The sequence below is a fragment of the Dermochelys coriacea genome, chromosome 2 (assembly GCF_009764565.3).
Source record: "Dermochelys coriacea isolate rDerCor1 chromosome 2, rDerCor1.pri.v4, whole genome shotgun sequence".
NCBI lineage: Eukaryota > Metazoa > Chordata > Testudines > Dermochelyidae > Dermochelys > Dermochelys coriacea.
The window spans coordinates 151,825,328-151,849,225 of record NC_050069.1 but is presented as its reverse complement, the minus strand read 5'-3'; the positions used below and the strand labels follow the sequence as shown (position 1 = coordinate 151,849,225).

Here is a 23,898-nt window from a genome sequence, read left to right as displayed (position 1 = left end):
TTGGGGGCAGTGGCAGCAAGGCACCATTGGTATTTGTCATCTGAAAGCCAGTTAGGAAGGGCAATACATGCTGAAGATACTTATCCAAAAACACAGGGCACAGCCTGTGGAATAAACCCCCAAACCCAATCTTTACCACATTCCCAAGCCTGGGTCCCACAAGTTCCTTCCGACCAGTGTATAATTCTTTGTTTCTTCACCAGGGTCAGTTCTTAATGTCTTTTTTAATCAGAAATTCCTGGACTTTGGCAATTTCAGTGGAGAGAGTATTTCTTCTTCTTTCCTGAAGCAATCGTGGCTCAGCATCATACAGGGGAGAGGTTACCAGCACATCACCCTGTAGTGCTTTGGTTTCTTTAGCAAATACTGAATGCAGGTTAGCTCTGTCAGTGGACATGGGAGAGGTTACTAGCACTTCACCTTGTCCTTTTCCCCTGCTGCCCAAAAGGAGGAAAGAAAAAAACCCAGGAGGGACAGGCTGATCAGTAGTTGAAGTGAAGTCATCTCGAGGTGGAGAGGTCTTTTTGCAGGAAGAAGTATGGGTCCAGACAGTCAGTCCTTGGCACTTCACAGCGGTGTTGGTAGTTAGCAGAACTTAATAAGGGCCTTTCCAGCATGGGGCCAGAGTAGTCTTTCATTGATGGACCTTTATGTAGACCCAGTCACCTGGTTTTAACAAATGCCAGGTTTGCTCAGGATCCTTGGAGCAGGACTTCTTTCACCTGTAAATACAGATACCTAACACATTTCATCAATGTCTGGCAGTGTTTTACAGATCTCACAGCTGCTTGGGCACATTCAAGCCCCCCTCTTTCTTGGCTGTTAGCCAAATCCTAGCTGTGAGCAATGTCCTTGGGTGGTCCAGTATCTTATCTTTGGACCGAATCTGCCAGCTACAGCTTTGAATTAACTCATTCTCTGTTCTTTTTTCTTCTCCCCTTCTTGAATTTTTTTAACCTACAAAGGAACCTTTCAATCTGTCCTCACACACCTTTTTCCAAAAATGAACATATATACATTGCCCAGTATACAGCACTTTAGTCTTATTGTTCAATGTATGCCACATATACCCTTCTAGTAAAATGAGTTTATTACAGAGCTTTGGAACAACAAGCCAGGACAAGAACACCCACTTTTGAGGAGTCCACTCAGTACAAACTCTGGTGTCCAATAGCTTTCCTCCCTTCCCAATCTGTTAGTGTACAATTTTAACAACAATTTTTCTTTGCTTTAGCAAATGTATTAAACTTTAGTATATCACATTTCCTGATGTTATCCAAAACACTTTGTGTTCCAAGTTGAATAAAACAAGTATCTGCATTTTGATTTAACCCCTTCCACATTATGACAGGTTTCAGAGTAGCAGCTGTGTTAGTCTGTATTCGCAAAAAGAAAAGGAGTACTTGTAGCGCCTTAGAGACTAACAAATTGATTTGAGCATAAGCTTTCGTGAGCTACAGCTCACTTCATCAGAAGCATTCAGTGGAAAATACACTGCTTTAGCTCACGAAAGCTTATGCTCAAATCAATTTGTTAGTCTCTAAGGTGCCACAAGTACTCCTTTTCCTTCAACATTAGTCCCTCTACAATGATGATTGGGCACCTAAGTCCTATAGTATTTTTTCTGATCCTTTTTGGATGACCTAACTTCCATTAAGAGAAGTCCCTTTTCCTTTTCCTTTTATTTGGGAAAACTATTGTATCCACAAGAAAAAAGAGCTTTTCAAAATGACTATGGAACTGAGTTTGTAAAGTGCAGAGTACTCTCAACTCCTAATGATTTCAGGGCATGGCAGGATTGGGTCCCATCAAGCTTGTATTCTTGGTGAAAATAAAAGATTACTCTCCTGAATGTTTACAATAAGCAGAAGAAAAAGATTGCAAATAGCAGCAAAGTAAATGTGTTAAGCTTGTACTTTAAAATATTTGTGAATACATTTTTTGCTGTTCGTGCTCAACTCCAAAAGGTAACGAGAGAGAAAGAGAGAGAGAGAGAGAGAGAGAGAGAGAGGAACCTGTTAACTTTTTTTTTTTAAGTGACAGAAGCCTTGCATTCCCCTGGGTCATACAGTCATTCATTCACTCTAGATATATGATTAATCATAAACATATAACAAGAATTAAGCAGGTACTGTGAAATATTTTGTTTTGAACACATATATTAGTAATTTTAAGTACTTTTCTCAAATTGGCATCTATTTTTGCATAAAATTGATGTTAATGATAGTGCATTCATGACTGTCATGTATAGCATTAAATCATAGACTCCTTAACATAACAGATACAAAAAGTGTAAAGTGACCAAATTATTGTTGTAAGAGAAATCTTAACTTTTGAAATTAAGGTTAATTAATACTATTTTATTCTTGTATTGTATGATATTTAGATAGTTGCAGTTTCTTGTAGATTTTAATGGCTCCATATAGTATAATTCCTGCTAAGGGATAATCCTGCAAATACATATATGTTTAATTTAAGGCACACAAGTAGTCCCGTGGACTTTAAATTTGGACTTTAAGTTTGGATTGCATGGTATCAAAATCTTGCTAGTTGCCGTGTGAGATTTTGGTTCCAAATGATAGAATCTTGTTATATCAGCCTTCTAGGGATAAATTTATGAAAATGTGTATGTTTATTTGTTACTTCCCCACAAATCAAAGATTTCAGTCATATCAGATTGTGAGAAAAGAAAATCAGCTCTTCTGGTTTCAGGTCTGAATCACAGCCAAAGAGAACAGGTAGATTTGGATCCAGAGGTTTGAATCGGAACCCTAGATAAAAATCTGAAGGTTTGAATTCTTGGATTCCATTTTTGGTCAATCTCTATTTGAAGAAAAAACATTTTTGCAATGGAGTAGATGTAAGATTCAATCTCTTCATTTTCATGCATTTTATGACTTTATTTGCAGTCCACAAATCATCTGAATGATGAGGTGAGAATTTATTTAGATATTAAAATAGCTCTAAGCCTCAGTGATTTTTTCTGTATCCGCTGAAAATCATGTGAAAGTCACAGTGGCTGACACATATATAGAACTCATACACACAAAATTTAAAACACAAGAAGTTAAAGTAGCAAATTTGATCAATAAATACTTTTTCCCCAAAATTAGTGATTAAATATATTTTATGTTGTAAATTAAAAAAAATAAATAAAGGGGGTAAACTCCTGGAATAATATTTGAAATCCAGTATACTATAAGCAATAAGCTGTTGTAGTTGGGTTTTTTTTTTTAAGAGTTCACCTTCCTGGGATTTTCTATTGTCTAGGTAGGGTCATCCATTTTGGCACTTTAAAACTCATAATTTAAGAAGTGGAGATAGAAAGAGACAGTTGTGTTGTGATCCTTATATTAATAAACTCTGATCCATAGCTAAAATTCTGAAAAGAATGCAATGCTATCTCTTTTGTCCCCCTTTAATACTGAATGTAAATTAACCCACTGTACATTTTCAGATCAAGTTAAGAGCTCAATTTTGATTTCAGCACGTACAAATTTCTTAAAAACCTAAGTTCCATTCAAATGTGAGTTTTTCACTGCGCACACAGCTCTCATCAAAAGTGGAGCTATATAGAATGGTTTAAATTTAATCCAAATCTCAGTGAAATTTCATGAATCTGCCTACTCAAGCTTTACATGAGTGGGCTCATAAATGTTATTTCTGCTTTTATGCATGATAGATTGCGGGCTGCTGCTACTGCTTCTGGGCTTCACAACAAATACCAGAAACCAGAGTTCACTTCTAGCTTCATGCATTTTTCATACATCCAGCTAAAAGTAAAACTGTACTGATTGATAATGGCTAATGAATGTGTAAACTGTTAATGAATGTTTTCTGCAGGTTACTGTCTTGGGTCACAGACAGCTGAACTGGATAACTGATTATCCGTAAAGCTCACATTAATATATTAAAGAACAATTTGTTAAATACCCAAGTGACAGAAGAAACCTGAAAAAATGAGAGAAATTAGTTATTTATTATGGTGTATGCTCAGGATGTCCCTGCACACATTAATAGACAACAGTTTGGATTTTTTTTCTTTTACTCCACATCCCAAGGTTTTCAAGCAAAAGAAATGCTATGCCATGCCAGATTTCTCTAGAAGAGCTTCAAAGACATGAAGAATCAACATGTTGAGCAATTTAAACCTGTTTTGTTTTTTCCTAAAATGGCTACTTTTTCACATTCACAATGTGCAATCAACACCAAATGGACTCACCCATACTGCTTTAGTGAAAAAACCGTCTGGAATTTTATTAAGACAAGTTATTGGAGGTAATGCCTGTGGTCGAAGTGTCTTTGCAAGGTGAATTTGTGGAGTGGCATGTCTTTATCTCTTCTCCCCAATGTTGTCATGAAGTGACCTCAAATTCTCACCACAGCAGGCTAATCCAGGAATGCTTTCATCGGTGAAGTTTTTCATTTCCCAAGTAATACACTTATGTAACTAGGGAATGAGTGATCTGTTTGTGGGTGACCCACCAGACTTATCCCAGGAGAAGTTCTGAAGTATAAGGTCATAGACAAGGTGTAAAATGCATTCCACAGCAAGCTCTACTTAATTTTTATGAAATAATTATCCAGTGTGGACATTTAAATTGTCATCTTTAGGTTTTAGATTTAAACAGGTCTGATGAATGGGGCAGATCCTCAGAACTATGGTTCTGGGCTGTGTGCAGACCCAGAAGATATCATTGCATCAGTTACACTCTGTGCTCATCTTCAAGGTTTTTTTCCCAATCACAAAAGGTAGAAAGAGGATCAAATAGTCAGATGATGGACTGACACTGGTTTACACTAGCTGAATGGATATGCCATAGTTGTATTAAAATGAAATAATAGTTCCCAGTGATTCTGTGGCAAATGCCATGACTGCCACTGATATCAGAGTCACAGGTCTGCTGACTCAGAGCTTTCATGAGTCTCATGTAATGAATCCTGTGCTGGGGTGTGAGATCTGATCAGTCCCTCTGTCATGTACTGAGTCCGCATTGCACAGATCATCAGTACTTGAACAGTGCTGTGGAGGTTGGCCCTGCCTCTGAAGCCCTGACTGGCTGGGTATGGGAAGACCAGAAAAGCTGGCCTCTCAATAGATATCATCCGCCTCCATGCAGAGCCCTGGTTGGCAAGAAAACGAGCAGGAAATCCCACCCTTACTTCATTCTGCAAGCCTGCCTACCATTGGAGGATGGGTATGATATTTGAGAAAAGACTGTGTGTGAGGGCTTCAGGAGAGGGCACATCCTGCTGCTGCAGAGACACAGCAGGCTGAGAGTCTGAGTTCTGGGTTTGGACATAGGCCCAGGGAGTAACCTGAATGTGTAGTCCCTTTGATCCTTTACTGCATGTAAGAATTGGTCACTGCCTAAAGGGAAAGTAGTACCTTAATTCAAAACTAAGCTGCTGAGGCTGGAGGGGTGAAGATGTTTTGTGACTGATGAAAGGTAAGCAGCAGGATACGGACCCTGGACTTCAGGAAAGCAGACTTTGACTCCCTCAGGGAACAGATGGCCAGGATCCCCTGGGGGACTAACATGAAAGGGAAGGGAGTCCAGGAGAGCTGGCTGTATTTCAAGGAATCCCTGTTGAGGTTACAGGGACAAACCATCCCGATGAGTCGAAAGAATAGTAAATATGGCAGGCGACCAGCTTGGCTTAATGGTGAAATCCTAGCGGATCTTAAACATAAAAAAGAAGCTTACAAGAAGTGGAAGCTTGGACATATGACCAGGGAAGAGTATAAAAATATTGCTCGGGCATGTAGGAAAGATATCAGGAGGGCCAAATCGCACCTGGAGCTGCAGCTAGCAAGAGATGTCAAGAGTAACAAGAAGGGTTTCTTCAGGTATGTTGGCAACAAGAAGAAAGCCAAGGAAAGTGTGGGCCCCTTACTGAATGAGGGAGGCAAGCTAGTGACAGAGGATGTGGAAAAAGCTAATGTACTCAATGCTTTTTTTGCCTCTGTTTTCACTAACAAGGTCAGCTCCCAGACTGCTGTGCTGGGCAACACAAAATGGGGAAGAGATGGCCAGCCCTCTGTAGAGATAGAGGTGGTTAGGGACTATTTAGAAAAGCTGGACGTGCACAAGTCCATGGGGCCGGACGAATTGCATCCGAGAGTGCTGAAGGAATTGGCGGCTGTGATTGCAGAGCCCTTGGCCATTATCTTTGAAAACTCGTGGCGAACGGGGGAAGTCCCGGATGACTGGAAAAAGGCTAATGTAGTGCCCATCTTTAAAAAGGGAAGAAGGAGGATCCTGGGAACTACAGGCCGGTCAGCCTCACCTCAGTCCCTGGAAAAATCATGGAGCAGGTCCTCAAAGAATCAATCCTGAAGCACTTAGAGGAGAGGAAAGTGATCAGGAACAGTCAGCATGGATTCACCAAGGGAAGGTCATGCCTGACTAATCTAATCGCCTTTTATGATGAGATTACTGGTTCTGTGGATGAAGGGAAAGCAGTGGATGTATTGTTTCTTGACTTTAGCAAAGCTTTTGACATGGTCTCCCACAGCATTCTTGTCAGCAAGTTAAGGAAGTATGGGCTGGATGAATGCACTATAAGGTGGGTAGAAAGCTGGCTAGATTGTCGGGCTCAACGGGTAGTGATCAATGGCTCCATGTCTAGTTGGCAGCCGGTGTCAAGTGGAGTGCCCCAGGGGTCGGTCCTGGGGCCCGTTTTGTTCAATATCTTCATAAATGATCTGGAGGATGGTGTGGATTGCACTCTCAGCAAATTTGCGGATGATACTAAACTGGGAGGAGTGGTAGATACGCTGGAGGGGAGGGATAGGATACAGAAGGACCTAGACAAATTGGAGGATTGGGCCAAAAGAAATCTAATGAGGTTCAATAAGGATAAATGCAGGGTCCTGCACTTAGGATGGAAGAATCCAATGCACCGCTACAGACTAGGAACCGAATGGCTCGGCAGCAGTTCTGCGGAAAAGGACCTAGGGGTGACAGTGGACGAGAAGCTGGATATGAGTCAGCAGTGTGCCCTTGTTGCCAAGAAGGCCAATGGCATTTTGGGTTGTATAAGTAGGGGCATAGCGAGCAGATCGAGGGACGTGATCGTTCCCCTCTATTCGACACTGGTGAGGCCTCATCTGGAGTACTGTGTCCAGTTTTGGGCCCCACACTACAGGAAGGATGTGGATAAATTGGAAAGAGTACAACGAAGGGCAACGAAAATGATTAGGGGTCTAGAGCACATGACTTATGAGGAGAGGCTGAGGGAGCTGGGATTGTTTAGTCTGCAGAAGAGAAGAATGAGGGGGGATTTGATAGCTGCTTTCAACTACCTGAAAGGGGGTTTCAAAGAGGATGGCTCTAGACTGTTCTCAATGGTAGCAGATGACAGAACGAGGAGTAATGGTCTCAAGTTGCAATGGGGGAGGTTTAGATTGGATATTAGGAAAAACTTTTTCACTAAGAGGGTGGTGAAACACTGGAATGCGTTACCTAGGGAGGTGGTAGAATCTCCTTCCTTAGAGGTTTTTAAGGTCAGGCTTGACAAAGCCCTAGCTGGGATGATTTAACTGGGACTTGGTCCTGCTTTGAGCAGGGGGTTGGACTAGATGACCTTCTGGGGTCCCTTCCAACCCTGATATTCTATGATTCTATGATTCTATGATGGAGGAAGAGCTCATGTTAAGCATATTGAATTGATGTTGTATTTCCACTGACTGTTCTTTTCAATGTTGTCCCTGCTACTAAAGACTCTGGGATTTATCTGTCCATTTGAGTGATTCCTGGGTGAATTCCTGGCTCCCCAAAGGTTGTAAGAATTCCAACAGCCTAGAAGAGAGAGGAACCCATAACACATCTTTGGCAGAGCTTCCACATGGGTCTGGATTAAAGGTTCATGGAAGAAAAAGGATACTATTTCTAAATAGGAAACTGACTGAATGGGAAAGTCCCTGCTCCTCCATCTCTCAAAAAAATTTCTGTGGATCTCTGGAATTTGCTATGAATTGTCTGACCCTGTAAACTCCCCAAACCATGAGAAATTCTAAAACCTGCTATGTATGCACTTTGTCTCCTCTTTTGGGATGATGGTGCAATCCATGAACCTCAAGCCTATGATGTGTCAAGATGCCTAAGAGCCTCTGGCTGTTCACCTAAAAGTGAGACTGAGAGTCAACAAAACTATTATCCGTTCTAGGAAAATGGCAGGCTTTAAATAATTGATATAGCTTAGCCATGAAAGCCATTTGATAAATTATATTTATCATGTACCTTTGACTACCTGACTTGAACTTTGCCCATGAATACATCTCCACTGGAACTACTTATAACATTCCAAGCATCTGTCATTTAAAATAATCATTGTGCTCCAAATGTTTCCTTCTTTCCCCCCATTATTACATTGGAGTGAGGTGCAGGGAGATGCATTTCAGTCCTGGATCAGTAACAGGTTTAAGTGCTGATACTATGTGACCTGTCAGTGTTAAGAGCTAGATTCACAAAAGGACTTAGGCACCTAACTATTACTTTAGCTCCCTAAATCCCAGAATCAGGCCCCATTGGGATTCAAAAAGCTCCTGCTTAACTGTCCCCGAACTCTGTAGGTGCCTAACTTTTCTTGCGCCTACATTTTTTTCAATATAAGTTCCCTAAATGCCTATGTTTCAGCCTCAGTATGCTCAATATGGGCAATTCAGCACCATACCAGATATATGGATACCTAAGCTCCAGAGCAATGCATGAACCAGAGAAAGATAGATGTTATTCTGCCTGTCTTATCTGTTGGGCCCAGTCTGGTGAGTGAGCTCAGACATCACTTATGGTACTGGGTACTTATAGAGAAACTTACACAATACACTGGTGTTGTGAGGAAGAAATGCTCCCTCAAAACTTTTGGAGCAGTGGTCACAGTACTCACCTGGAATATATGAGACTTCCAGTTCAAGTCCCAATCCCCCACCACACCTGAAGGGGAGAAGGGATTTGAACAGGGATCTGCAACCTCTCAGGTGAGTGTCCTAGCTACTGGGCACTGGGATATTCTGATGTCAAGCTGTCTCAGTCTCTTCTGGTGAAGCTGTTCCCTTGTGGATAAATAATGAAACAATCACTGGGTCAGAGAGAGAAAGAGCAAACAAGCATGAGGATGACTCTGTAGCCTTGGGGTTGGAGCCCTCATGGAGGAGGTGGGAGACGCTGCATCCAGTCTCCCTGATCCAATGACACCATGCCTAAATTTCTTTGTGAGTCTAGCCCTAGATCTTTAGATCGCTGGAAAAGGGAGATTTCCAGATATGAAGATTGGTTACAAGGAAGTATTTGGTTATGATGGGGGTCACTGAAGTTACACAGCCAGGGGGTTGTGAGGCAGTAACGGAGAGACTGCCAAGAGGGGCCTCAGAAAAATTGGATAAGCTTCAGATAAGCCACTGCAATGTTGGATGTGTAACTGAAATGAAAATCCAAAACTTTCTCAGGTTCATCCACTAGTAATCTCAATAAAACAAAATGTTTTCTTTTTGAGAAGCCATGCTAATCCTACACAAGATAAAAGATGTCTCCAACTCACTGCACTATATCCCTTTCAGGATCATCTCACATTATTTCAGATCAAACTAAATATGCAACGTTTGTTATGTTTCCAAATTTTATGAGACTGACTCCTGGCAATATTGCTGGTAATCTCTCTTCAAATCTCTTATCTCTTAAAATAATTCACAAATTAAATCGTAATTGTTTTAGTTTCATATATTTAGAACAAAACCAATGTCCTTTATCTTTAAGAAAGCTGGCTTTCATGAAATATTAGGAAAAGCAGAATTGTGTGATATGAATAACTATCTGCTTTAACTCCTTGTCCCTCAGTTCTGTGCAAAGCTTCTTTGTAGAGTTGAGTGCAGTGAAAATGATCTCCTGGTGGCTGGTCAGCCTTCTATGACAGTTCATCATCAACTCTTTTTTCCTCCCCTTGAACAGCAACAGTTTAGGAGGAAAGAGTTCCTGTTTGCTGTCCCTCTGAGCTCGACTGAGTTACACACACCTGCATTTGCTCTGTGAGCAACTGGTAGCATTTAAAGAGACAGGTGTATAATTCTACTTAAAGTAAACAGATAATGCTTTATAATCTTAACACATGTGAAACAGATGGGTTACATGAGTTTTAAGGAACAGACTTAGATGGGACTACACACATGCCTATAGCTAAGCACGTGCATAAGGACTTGCAGGATTGGAGTCTTCAGTTTAGTAACTTTTATCCTGCAGTGTATTTGCATAGACTCTTGTGTATATTAATATTTGAAATATGTATTTTGGAATGTGTCATTTGAATAAAATAATCGTACTATATGGTTCTGATCATTAGGATAGTATCAAATTCTTCTCAAAGATTTGACTTCAGCAGGTTCCATCTTCTAAGACTTTTCTTTAGGTACTGGAGAGTTGATTATATCATTGTTAATTATATCATGGGAACCCTGTAGTTAGTTTGATCCCTGAATAAATCATCTTTATTTTCCATTTCACATTCAAGGAAATAAATAACACTGATAATAGGACAACTGGGAAACATAAATTTCAGTTTTTGAAAAATTTTGAGGTTTTGGCATTTGTTTTCATTTTACATCTGAATTTTTTTTAACATTTATCCTGAAAAAGGAATGAGGTTGTCACTGCTCTGCCTCATCCAGAGCAAGGACTTACATTGATTTAGTTGGGGATTGGTCCTGCTTTGAGCAGGGGATTGGACTAGATGACCTCCTGAGGTCCCTTCCAACCCTGATATTTTATGATTCTATAGCACTCACGTGCCTTAACCAATAGGCTATTGGCTATTCTGTGATGGATACACATCCATCTCACTTGGTATTTCTCTGTGTCACTCTCCTTCCAACTGCCTCCTGCACCAGGGGTGAACCTCACAAATCTTCCTGATGAAAGTTTCAGTGAAACTGATATATTTCTGCCAAAAAGTTTCAATTCTGATTAATCAACATTTTCCAGCAAAAAAGGTTTCATGAAAAATTCCTGACCAGCTCTAACTGATAGAAAGCACTTTGATAAGGTCAGCATTTCCAATTTTATCCAATGAATTTGGCTATGGCTAATGCCATTATTGCTAGGTGGGCCAGGGCTGCAGTCTGTCATAGTGCGTGACTAGGCTGATGAGCCTCATTCTGATGGGATTTGATTAACAAAGTTTCCAGTTCATGAGTAGTCAGTGCTGAAAGATTCATTTCCAAGATAGGTAAGGTGGCAACATGTTTACAAACACATTCCATACATTGATGAAGCAATAATGCACACTGAAATAAAAATAAGCACTTCTCTGAGTCTTCAGTTATCTATAAGAAAGAATAAGTACTAAGATTTTTAATTTCAGTATAAAAATTCAACTCATAATCTATAACTAAGCCACAACAGGGGGCAATCCTTCCCTGCTGCAACAAGGAGATACTCTTTTAGAAAAGTAATACACTTTGTGGTTGTACTCTCCTGGAAGAGGGTCTGAGAGGCAATGCTATCAAATGTATTGCATTGTGCAATATGTACTGTGATGCAGCAGATCCAGGATCCCTGTCACACTGTACTGGCTCAGGCAATGTTCTGAGACAGGGAGCAACATCTGCCAGATGGCTGGGGAAGAGGGATAGATTCTTCTCCATAATTTTTGGACCCTGGCTACTCTCTCTTACTCCCTTCTCCATAAGGGAGCAGTGAGAGGTTTCAGAAGAAGAGAGCCCAGCTGCCTAGGAAAAGCCAAGAGTTGTTGTGAGGGAAGAGACAGCTAAGCCAAAACATTTTTCACAGAAGGGGAAGGGGAGGAGGAGGGTCACAGTCTGGTGCAGAGGCAGAAGGCCTCAATGTGGATGGCCCTTCAGGTCCATGCAGTCCCTGAGGATGTCACAATTTAATATTTTGTTCTCTCAACTCATTCTATAGGTGAACAAACCTTGCACTTCCAACTAATGGACTAATCAGGGAAAATCTCTGTCAGGGTCCTATTCCATTTTCTTTCATTTCATAAGCCCCATTCCTTAGTTTCTATTGGGCAATAAGGTGAATATAAGTCTAAATATCTGGGAACTTTTCTATATCACAATGTTATAACCAGTAAATAAGCAAACTTCAAAACTACTTGTGCTAATGAATCAAGTAACTGACCCTCATTTGAATCATTCAACTTTACATCAACAGATTATTTTTCCATCTTTTTTTTGCTTAATATAACTATTCGTGAATTTCACTTCATCATAGCCATTAAAAAGATCAGTTTTAGTACTCTTTAGTAGTAATCTTTAGCATTTAGTAAGTTGAAGATTAGTTCTGAAAAAAAGAACAGAAACAGCCATTAAACCCTAGTAGCAAAAATTCTTCTCTCAACATAGAAAAGGAGTACTTGTGGCACCTTAGAGACTAACAAATTTATTAGAGCATAAGCTTTCGTGAGCTACAGCTCACTTCATCGGATGCATTTTGAAGTGAGCTGTAGCTCACCAAAGCTTATGCTCTAATAAATTTGTTAGTCTCTAAGGTGCCACAAGTACTCCTTTTCTTTTTGCGAATACAGACTAACACGGCTGCTACTCTGAAACCTCTCTCAACATAGGTTTTTCTTTTATTTCTAGCCTGCCTGGGTCTAGTTATGACAGGGTAATTATTATTATTCATTGTTTATCAAATACCCCAAACTGACTGAAGTGTCCTAAAAACCAAGTAAAGGCACAGACACAAAAGGGGGGCAAGAAGGGCAAGCATAAGAACATTGAGACGATGTGGTTACCCAATAAGACAAAGATTTGTAAATATGGGTTTGTTTACCATCATTTATCAACTACTGACATCGGTCTTGCCCAAAGTAAAGAATTCTCAAAAGATTACAACAACAAATCAAGTCAGAGAGTGAGAGAACCTAATTTTGTTAGAAATCCATAAATATCTGACAAATTTTAATAGACAAATTTACCTGAAAAAAGTATAAAATTTAAAAATGAAGAAATAAAGATGCCTAAATTTGTTGTATCTTTGGACTCAGGAAATCAAAGGATTCTAACATTGTTCTGCTTTGGAAAGATTTTATAAAATTGCCATTTTTTATGAGATAATCTATTACCCTTTATAAGAACCCCTATCATACTTTCTTCTTTAGTTTGTCACTGGATTATATTTTCTTCTGTTGTTTCTTCTCTTGTTTTTAAGGAATCTTCCTTCTCTCTTGTTTTGTTAAATTATAGATCTGGGGTGAGGTTCCCAGGTTCTGTAAATCAGTGTAGCTACACTGATTTCAACAGAGCTATATTCAGCTTCTTTATGTCAGCTGAAGATATTGCCCTTTATTTGTAACTATGTAATTTTGAATAGAGTTTGTCAGATCTGTTACTGAATGACTGAACTGATGATAAACCAGACTAAGAGCTTGTTTACAATTCACTGTATCAAGGTGTGATTTCTAAAGCACACTAAAGTTTTGCACATTAATTGGTCTGTGTAAACATTGCAGGTGTTCACTAACTGTTCTTCAGTTCACTTTAGCTTTGTGTGGTTTCAAAATAGAGCCAGTGTTGAGAGAACCCCCACAGCTTGGCCACATATTGCTGCTGCTGCTGGAGAGAATAGGCCCAAACAGAACCTGAACACAGGACTGAGAGATTAACACATGGAGCAGTCCAGATAAAAATTGCGGAGCACGTCCTCAAGGAATTCATTTTGAAGCACTTGGAGGAGAGGAAGATGATCAGGAACAGTCAACATGGATTCACCAAGGTCAAGTCATGCCTGACTAAACTAATTGCCTTCTATGACAAAATAACTGGCTCTGTGGATGAGGGAAAAGCAGTGGACGTGTTGTTCCTTGACTTTAGCAAAGCTTTTGACACGGTCTTCCACAGTAGCTTGCCAGCAAGTTAAAGAAGTATGGACTGGATGAATGGACTATAAGGTGGATAGAAAGCTGGCTAGATCATCTGGCTCAGCAGGTAGTGATCAACGGCTAGAGGTCTAGTTGGTAGCTGGTATCAAGTGGAGTGCCCCAGGTGGGATTTGATAGCAACCTTCAACTACCTGAAGGAGGGTTCCAAAGAGGATGGAGCTCAGTTGTTCTCAGTGGTGGCAGATGACAGAACAAGGAGCAATGTCTAATGTTGCAGTGGGGGAGGTCTAGGTTGGATATTAGGAAAAACTTTTTCACTAGGAGGGTGGTGAAGAACTGAAATGGGTTACCTAGGGTGGTGGTGGGATCTCCATCCTTAGAGGTTTTTAAGGCCTGGCTTGACAAAGTCCTGGCTGGGATGATTTAGTTGGGATTGGTCTTGCTTTGAGCAAGGGGTTGGATTAGATGACCTCCTAAGGTCTCTTCCAACCCTAATCTTTTATGATTCTATGCAGCCACAGTCAGGCTGGAAGAGTGGTCCAGACCCAGCAGAGGAGCCCTAACCATGTGAACAGAAACCTGGCAACAAAGCAAAGAGCAGCATTCACCACTCTGTGCTAATACACAAGTATTAGCGAGTACTGCACAGAGAAGAAAGTATCCTATTTTGAACTAAGGGTCTGAGGCTGGAGTGCAATTTGGGCTGTTCCTTGTGTAAAATATATTACTCTGTTATTGAAAGATTGGAGACTCAATGTACTGTATATCTGCTGCCATTATATGTGTGACCAGTTGTAGGGGCCCTTTAATGGTCCCTGAACCTTTTATTACTGCCCAGATAAAGTCATTGGTATTATATTCAAATGCACTTATTTTGGGGGAAATTCCTGGCTCTCCAAAGGTTGTAGAAGGGAACAAGAGCTTGGGGCCCACTATTTCAAGTTGGGGATGTTTCATCCGATGAAGTGAGCTGTAGCTCACGAAAGCTTATGCTCAAATAAATTTGTTAGTCTCTAAGGTGCCACAAGTACTCCTTTTCTTTTTGCGAATACAGACTAACATGGCTGCTACTCTGAAACCTTTAATAAACTGGTGTCCCTCTTCCACACCAAGCATAATTGAGAGTGATAAAAGCAGTGGAAGAAACGACAGACTCAAAAAATCTATGGCTATTTTAGAGATAAGGTGGGTGAGGTAATATCTTTTATTGGACCAACTTTGTTTGGTGAAAGGGATAAGCTTTCAAGCTTCATTGAGATTTTCCTCGGGTCTGGGAAAGTAACCAGAGTGTTTAAGCTAAATATAAGATGAGATAGATTGTTAAGCATAAGTGGTGGGGGGGAGGATCACACATGTTCTAGGAGGCCACTTAAAATGAAGTGGACAATTACCACCACTACTGTAATAAAACAAAGGAAGGTAGTAGGCAGTGTGGTGTATTTCAAATTGTTGTAATGAGCCATAAAACCAGTGTCTCTGTTAAGACCATGGTTTTCAGTGTCCTGCAGAGTTATGAATTTAAGTTGCCAGGCTTGTCTTTTGAATGTGTTGTGAAGGTGTCCTTTGAGGAGGAGAACTAAAAGGTAACATGGAATTATTGCTTTGTAAAAAATGTTTATCCATGAGTAACAAGGTATTTTTGTCTTTTAAAATTTTTCTGTGTGAGTTCATTCAAGAGTATAGTGCTTGTCTGGTTTCACCCACATATTTGTTTTTGGGATATTGCTGCACTGGATGAGATATATTACATGTTGTGATAGGCATGTGTAAGATCCATAAATCTGGAAAGGTGAGTTTTGGGGGGTGCTAATCACTGTAGCAGTGGAGATATGACTGCAGGTTTTGAAACTGTTGTTCTGGTAGGGTCAGGTGCCAATTTGAGTTGATGTGTGCTGGCCTGAGGAGGAGTTTGCTTCTGAAGATGAGTTTGGCAAGATTGTGGATTTGTTTGAAGGCCAGAAGAGGGGGTTCAGGAAAGATTTCTTTCAGGATGTGTCCCTTATCAAGTATGATCTGTGTCTGTTTAATGATACCATGCATGGATTCCAGTGTGAGGTGGTAGGTGACAACTAGGGCTGTGCGCACAGTGTTTTTTTTTTCTGTATTGAAGCAGATTCTTTCAGGGTATATTGGTGACCCATTCCATGATGTGAACTACTTCTCTAATGGAGTGTCCTTGTTTGGTGAAGGTGGTTTTAAGTCTGGTAAGGTGTGTATCCTGGACTTTCTCCTCAGAGCATATTCTGTGTTATCTTAGTGTCTGGCTATAGATAACAGATTTCTTGGGGTGTTTGGAGTGGTTACTGGATTTGTGAAGGTAGGTGTGGAGATCTTTTATATAGTTGTCTATGGGGTTCCATTCCTGAAGCAGATTGTGGTGTTCTGGAAGTTGATTCTGGTATAAGAGAGTTCAAGAAAGAATTTAAAGGATGGATGGTGGTTTTTGACATTATGGTGGAAATCTGAGGGAGTTTAGATTGTCTGTCAAGAGAATAAAAATATAATTGATGTATTTCATGTATATCACTTGTTTTGTGGTGCATTTTTTAAGAAATAATTCTTCAAATTGGCCCATGAAGAGGTTGGCATATTGGGGAGCCATCCCAGTACCCATGGCTTGGACAAAGTGTTTGTTCTTAAATGTAAAGTAGATATTGGCAAGAATGAAATGAATGAGTCTGGCAATGTGTTTGGGTGGATTTCTGACTGTTGTCCATTGTCTTGTAAATATTTGAGGCAGGCAGTGATGCTGCCATGAGGGATGTTGGAATATAGGGAGTTGACATCCCCAATGGAAAGGATGGTGTTCTGATGGAGGTTGTTAATGTTGCCAAGTTTCTGGAAGATGGTTGTGTCCTAGAGCAGTGGTTCTCAAAGTGGTCTGCCGCTTGTTCAGGGAAAGCCCTGGTGGATTGGACTGGTTTGTTTACCTGCCGCATCCGCAGGTTTGGCCGATCGTGGCTCCCACTGGCCGCCATTCACTGCTCCAGGCCAATGGGGCTGCGGGAAGCAGCAAAGGCCAAGGGATATTCTGGACACCCTTCCCGCAGTCCCCTTTGGCCTGGACCAGCGAACCACAGCCAATGAGAGCCGCGATCAGCCGAACCTGCGGACGTGGCAGGTAAACAAACCAGTCCGGCCCACCAGGGGCTTTCCCTGAACAAGCGGTGGACCAGCTTTGAGAACCACTGTCCTAAAGGAAGTTGGCCCTTTATGTGCGGAGTAGTTTGAAGATGTCTTTTATGAATCCCTATGATCCTCCAGTAAAATTGCTGTGGCCAGTGATGATGGGTCTGACTGGGTTCCCTTGTTTGTGTATCTGGCTAAGCATATAGAAGGTCCCTGAGGTGGGTTCATGGAGGATGAGGTTGTAGCATTTCTCTAGGAGTTGTTTGGGGTAAAGATTTCATTATATCTTTAAATTGTTGTGTGAATTGTGGTGTGGGGTTTTCTCTGAGATCTTTACAGTAGGTGTTGTCAGAGAACTGTCAGCTGGCCTTGTGACATAATCATTACGTTTGTCTGCTGGTCTGATCACTATCTGGTGGCTAGATTTCAGGGATTGTATACTTATCCTCTCACTGGTGGAAAGATTATGGTAGATGTAATGTTTATTAAGGATTTCAGAGTCGATTTTTTCTTGAAGCAATCAATGTAATTATCAAGTGTGTTGTTTTGTCCTCTGGAGGGTGTCCAGTCAGATGTGGTGTATCTCATCGAATGTATCAAATGCTCTAATAATAACTATGTGATGAAACCAGACAAGCACTCCCACAGAAAAATGATAAAAGACAAAAACACCTTGTCACCTGTGGGTGAACAGTTTTCACAGAGTGATCACATCAAATGTGACCTCTCAGTCCTCATCCTGAAAGGAGACTTACATAACATGTTCAAAAGATGAGCCTGGGAACTTAAATTCATAAAACTCTACTAGACACTAAAAACTTAACTGATTGTATGGCTTTTTACAACTGTTTGTAACACACCATGCTGCCTACTACCCTTCTTTGTCCTACGAAAGCAGCAGTGTTAATTGCCCACTTCATTGTAAGTCGTTTTCTACAACATGTGTGACCCCCTTATGCTTAACAATTTTCCCCATCTTATATTTAGCATGAACAATCTGGTTACCTTCTCCAGGACTGAGGAAGAGCATTGTGAAGTTCAAAAGCATGTCCTTCCACCAATAGTGGTTGGTCCAATAGAGGATATTATCTCACCCACTTTGTCATTGTAGAAATGTTGGTTCCAGGTTATGAGACAGACACTGTTGTTTTAATCAATTTTGTTTCTGTTTATTTAAAATTAAACTAATTTTCAGAAGTATTATTTCTATATTTATATGATGTTTGCTTTATTTTTACAGTGAATAAGTGTGTTATACAGCAGGTTTAGTTGATTTTGTTTTCATTGGTTTCCAGTGACACATGTGGGTGAATATATTTTCAAACCAACGTGAATGCACTGATCCCATCCATTAATGTTAATTAATTAGTGTCAATAGGGAAAAGGCAGCTCTCAGAAGTTTCTGGAAATAGTGTCATTCCCTCATGGTAGGATCATCCAATGAGAGTTTGTGTTTTTGATGTAATGTTATACCTTGGTGTTTCATTGCTTGATTGTTCAGTCACTTGATATCCTGCTGGATAGTTTTGGTGGTGGAGCTCTGTTGTATCCCCAAACATGCCTTCAATCACATGCAGATCAATAAAGCTATTATTAAATTTAGGTATTATCATACACTCCTCCTGACTCTCAGCTACTATTGTTGCAAACACAACTGACAGTAAAGGACAATAAAGAACTGAACAATAATGTAAATATCACTCAGTATCATAGGACTGGACGGGACCTTGAGAGGTTATCTAATCCAGTCCCCTGCACTCCAGGACAAAGTATTATCTAGACCATCCCTGACAGATTTTTGTCCAGCCTGCTCTTAAAAATCCCCAATGATGGAGATTCCACAACCTCCCTGGGCAATTTATTCCAGTGCTTAATCACCCTGACAGTTAGAAAGTTTTTCCTAATATCCAGCCTAAACCATCCTTGCTGCAACTTAAGCCCATTGCTTAATATGTAGAGTGGCTAATTGTAAAAAACTAATTAGCTAAATTTCTGGTTGTGAAGGACTTTTATACAACAACTTTTCCAAATATCATAATATTTTACAGAATTAAACAAGAGAATGAGTGAAGAATGAGAAGCAGAGACTGAACTAGGGGCTGTGGATGAACATTACCTCTAAAAACCAGGCCACTGGTGTAGTTCCTAAATAAATATATATTGACCTTCAATTCTAAAGGCCAAGATTTTCAAAAGTGAGAAGTGATAATGGGTGTCTGCATTTTTTAGTATCCAGCTGGAGATTATTTTTAAAAAGTTTGATTTACAAAGGCTCAGTGTTTTACACTTTCTAAAAATCAGGCCATTTTATGGTATCTCAAGTTGGGCACTCAAAATCAGTTCTTTTGAAATGTTGCTCAGTGTTGTCTTTAAATTTAAAATGTATCATTACATTTATTTGTATTAGGAAATATATTTTTAGCAGGATAAAACACCATCCTGAGACGTGTCTGGTTTTCAGACATGATCATATATTCCTTTGACATAATAATAAAAACATATGAAATTCATATCTTTTAAAAAATTAAACGTACATGAATCATTATAGAATTCTTTAGGAATAGCAGCTCTGCATCTGTTGGAATCAAGGGATTGGAATTTATCAATTCTCTCATCTGATATCTATCAAAATAGATGGAAAAAGTAGTGAGAGTGTCAAATTATATCTTAATGCCTTATTATATATGATTTTCTATCCTTCCTCATACAATATATGGACATCTGGATAAACTGAGACACAATATCATGATGCTAGATCCTCCCTTTCTCTATTTAGCTGTAGTCATTCAAAAAAAAAGGTTAAGTTGTGTGAACTTTTGTTTTAAACCTTTACTATTTGCCAGGCTTTCTCAAAGGTAGCAAAAGTATAAATATCAGGGATGGGATCAGAAAGTGGTGTTTAGATTCTGATGAAAATTAGTGGAAGGCTAGGATTTGGGGTTTGTTTGACACTGAATCAGGATTTAAGTTTAGATTTGGATTCCACAGCAATAAAAACTTGTGACTTGTTCTCATGGGATTTTGGCCCCAAACTATAGAAATCTCAAAGGACAAGATTGTGGTTGCCCCTTTATGTAGCCACATGGAGATGCAAAGGGGAATAAGAACCCCCCCTCCTACTCCCTTGTGGCCTTTCCCAGACATTGGGTCCAGATATGGGGGGTGGGGAAAGCATGTTCTGTGCAGCTTCTGTTCTCCCCACATTGGCACCCTCCAGGAAAGATGCTTAGTAAAAAGCTTCAGCAAATAACTCCCCCTGGAGTAAGGGAAGAACTGTTCTTTCTCATCCTCCTCCAGGAGTGACACAGCTAACGGTTAGAATGATAGAACCATAGGGTTAAAAAGATCTGCAAGGGTCATCTAGTCCAGTGGTCTCAAACTTACATGATCATGCCACCCTTCTTTGTGTATGTAGTCCTATACACCTCCCCTCCAACTGCTCTGACTACACAAGTACATATACAGCTGCCCAGCCCTGAAGTCAGAGTATACAGCGACGGCTGCTGGCCAGAGGCCCAGTCTGAAGAGTGCCACTGCCAGCAACCCTGGAGAAGTAAGGATGAGTAGTAAGTAAGGCCAGCAGCTGCTGCTCTCCAGTCACCCAGCTTTGAAGGCAGATCAGCTTCTCATGGTCCCCCTGAATACATTCTGCACTCTCCCAGGAAGGTGCATCCCCCAGTTTGAGAATCTCTGATCTAGTCTAACCCCTGCCAAGATGCAGGATTTGTTGAGTCTGAACCATCCAAGAAAGATGGCTATCCAGCATCCTTTTGAAAATGTCCAGAGAAGGATTCCACAATTTCCCTAGACACTCTGTTCCATTGTCTTACTGTTCTTACAGTTAGCTTCTGGGATTTAATCTAAATCTGCTATGCTGCAGTTTCAATACATTTCTTCTTGTTCTGTCCTCAAAGGCAAGTTTCTCTACAGTCTTTCTACACATTGGTGACCAAAATTGGACAGAGTACTCCACCTGAGGCCTAACCAGTTTGAGTAGAGTGGTAACATCACCTCCCATGACTTGCATGCCATGCCTCTGTTAATGCAACCTAAAATTGCATTTGCAACAGCATCGCAACACTGATTGATATTGCGTTGAGATCCATCACAGTTGCCAGATCTTTCTCAGCAGTTTCCCCCCATTCTGTATTTGTGCATTTGTTTTTCCTTCCCTAAATGTAGCTCCTTACATTTCCCTTTGTTGAATTTCATTTGATTTGTTATTCAGTTCTCCAATTTATCAAAGTGCCTTCGAATTTTACCTCTGTCCTTCAAAGTGTTGGCAACCCCCACCAGTTTTGTGCCATCTGCAGACTTGATCCGTATGCTCTTTATTACTACATCAAAGTAATTAATAAAGATATTAAACAACACTGTACCCAGAAGAGATCCCTGTGGAACCCCACTTGAAACCTCCCTCCAATCTGCCATAATTCCATTAATAGTTATTTTGTTTGAGGCTGTTTAACCAATCATGAATCCACTTAATGGTAATTCTACCTTAATGGTAATTCTACTGGGTCCACATTTCTCCACATAGTCTCAAATGACATTTTAATAATTGTGTCAAAAGCCTTGCTCAAGTCCAGGTATATTATGTCTACCGCATTCCCCCATCCAGTTACTCTGTCAAAGAAGGAAATCAAGCTGGTTTGGCATGATGTGTTCTTAGTAAATCCATGATGGCTGCTAGCGATTACCCCTTCATCCTGCAGGTATTTGTAAACAAACTGAATGTTTTGTACATTGCTCTAGTAGCTTCTTAGGTATCAAGGTTAGGCTGGCTGGTCTATAGTTCTCCCACTCCTCCTTTTTCTCCTTTTCAAAGATGGGTACTATGTTAGCCCTTCTCCAGTCTTCCAGGACCTCTCTTGTCATCCATGAGTTTGCAAATATTATTGTCAGTGGCTGTGATTTCTTCAGTGAATTCCTTCAGTACACTGATATGAATAGCATCAGGCCCTGCTAACTTGAATTCATTCAAATTAGTCAGAAGATCGCTGATGTGTTCTTTCCTTATTTTGATCTGCATCCCTTCCCCTTTATTGTGTATGGTAACTTTGCTAGTCATCTGGTTACATGTTATTTTTTGTCATAAGATTGAAGCAAAGTAGGTATTGAACTGCTCTGACTTCCTCTCTTTGTCTTTGCAGCAGCACAGGAGCCAGCAAATAGAGTTGTAAACAGGGGAGTTTGAGTGGGAATTCTGTTGGAGGAGTTTGTATTGTGGTGCTTGTTTGGGGTTTGCTTTTGCTGTGGGGGGTGGTCTTTTGGTGTGGTTTGTGTTTCCCAGATTAACAGGATGTATGTGGGACGGCTATGACAGATACAGAGGCAGCAATGGGAGTGACTCATATAGTGGAAGACACAATGAAGATGACTGGATGTGGAAGCTGCAGTATGTACATGATCCTGGAGGGGGTACCCGGTAAGAGTTTTGTCTGCATGAAATGCCATCTGATAGAGCTGATGGAGGAAAAGATCCGAGGTTTGGAGATGCAGGTGGAAAGTCTGGTTGAGTTTAGGAAGGGGTTCGAGCAGATTATGGAGAAAAGACATGAGGTATCTGAAGGGAAAAGCTCAGACTTGCAGATGGAAGCAGGACTGAGGAATTCTGAGGGGAGACTGGGTGAGGAAAGTGGTCAGTGGAAGCATGTGACTAAAAGAACCAGGTAGAGGAAAGGATGGGCTAGTGAAGGAGAAATAGAGCTCGAGAACAGGTTTGCAGAGTTGGAAAATGAAGAAGGGGCTCAGCAGATAGTCACTGAAGGTGGAAGAGCAAGGAAGAAGAGAAGAGCAGCTAGTCCTATAGGAAAAGGGGAAGAGTCAATGGAGACTACACCAAATATGATCCCCGGAGGATACAGGATGGGTTGAAGAGGATTACAAGGGAGAATAGGAATGGAAAGAACTTGCAGCCAGAGGGAACAAGGGATAGACTGGAGAATAGCATTGTCACCAGGAAAAGGAAGCTCTATGTGATCGGGGACTCTTTACTGAGAAGAATAGACAAGACTTTAACCAGAGCTGATCAAGAGAATAGAAGGGTATGCTGTCTTCCAGGTGCTAAGATATGTGATGTAGACGTGAGGTTAAAAAGGATCCTAAAGGGAGCGGGAAAGAATCCCCTAATTATCCTTCATGTGGGAACAAATTATATGGCTAGATTCTCTCGGGATGGACTTCATCTGAGTAGGGAAGGAAATAGACTTCTAGGATGGAGGCTGGCACAACTGATTAGGAGAGCTTTAAACTAGGAATTTGGGGGAGATGGTTGGGAGATGTCCAGGTAATCTCCATGCCGGATTTTAGCATTGAGAGGGAAGAAAACGAAGTAAGAAAGAATACAACCGTGGGTAGGAGAATGTATATAAGGAGGAAGGACAGTGTGGATACCAGTCTAATAAGTTATACTGGCTGTAGAATGACCGTGCCTAATAGGGTACAGAATGTGAGCGAGGCCAAACAGCAAAAATTAAGATGTTTGTACACCAATGCGAGGAGTCTAGGTAACAAAATGGAGGAACTAGAGCTACTGATGCAGGAAGTGAAACCAGATATTATAAGGATAACAGAAACATGGTGGAATAGTAGTCATGACTGGACTACAGGTATTGAAGGGTATGTGCTGTTTAGGAAAGACAGAAATAAAGGTAAAGGTGGTGGAGTAGCATTGTATATCAATGATGAGGTAGAATGTAAAGAAATAAGAAGTGATGCAATGGATAAGACAGAGTCCATGTGGGCAAAAATTACATTGGGGAAGAAAACTATTAGAGCCTCCCCTGGGATAGTACGTGGGGTGTGCTATAGACCTCCGGGATCTAATTTGGATATGGATAGAGCCCTTTTTAATGTTTTTAATAAAGTAAATACTAATGGAAACTGCGTGATCATGGGAGACTTTAACTTCCCAGATATAGACTG

At 40.6% G+C, this 23,898-nt stretch overlaps 1 long non-coding RNA gene across 1 annotated transcript; it reads left to right on the top strand.

Annotated features, from left to right (window-relative positions):
• The first annotated feature begins 244 nt into the window (after window positions 1-244).
• LOC122458519 lies at window positions 245-23,073 on the top strand. Its single transcript, XR_006278560.1, has 3 exons — window positions 245-423; window positions 15,930-15,943; window positions 23,063-23,073. It is a non-coding gene; the product is annotated as an uncharacterized LOC122458519 (long non-coding RNA).
• Window positions 23,074-23,898: the final 825 nt, after the last annotated feature.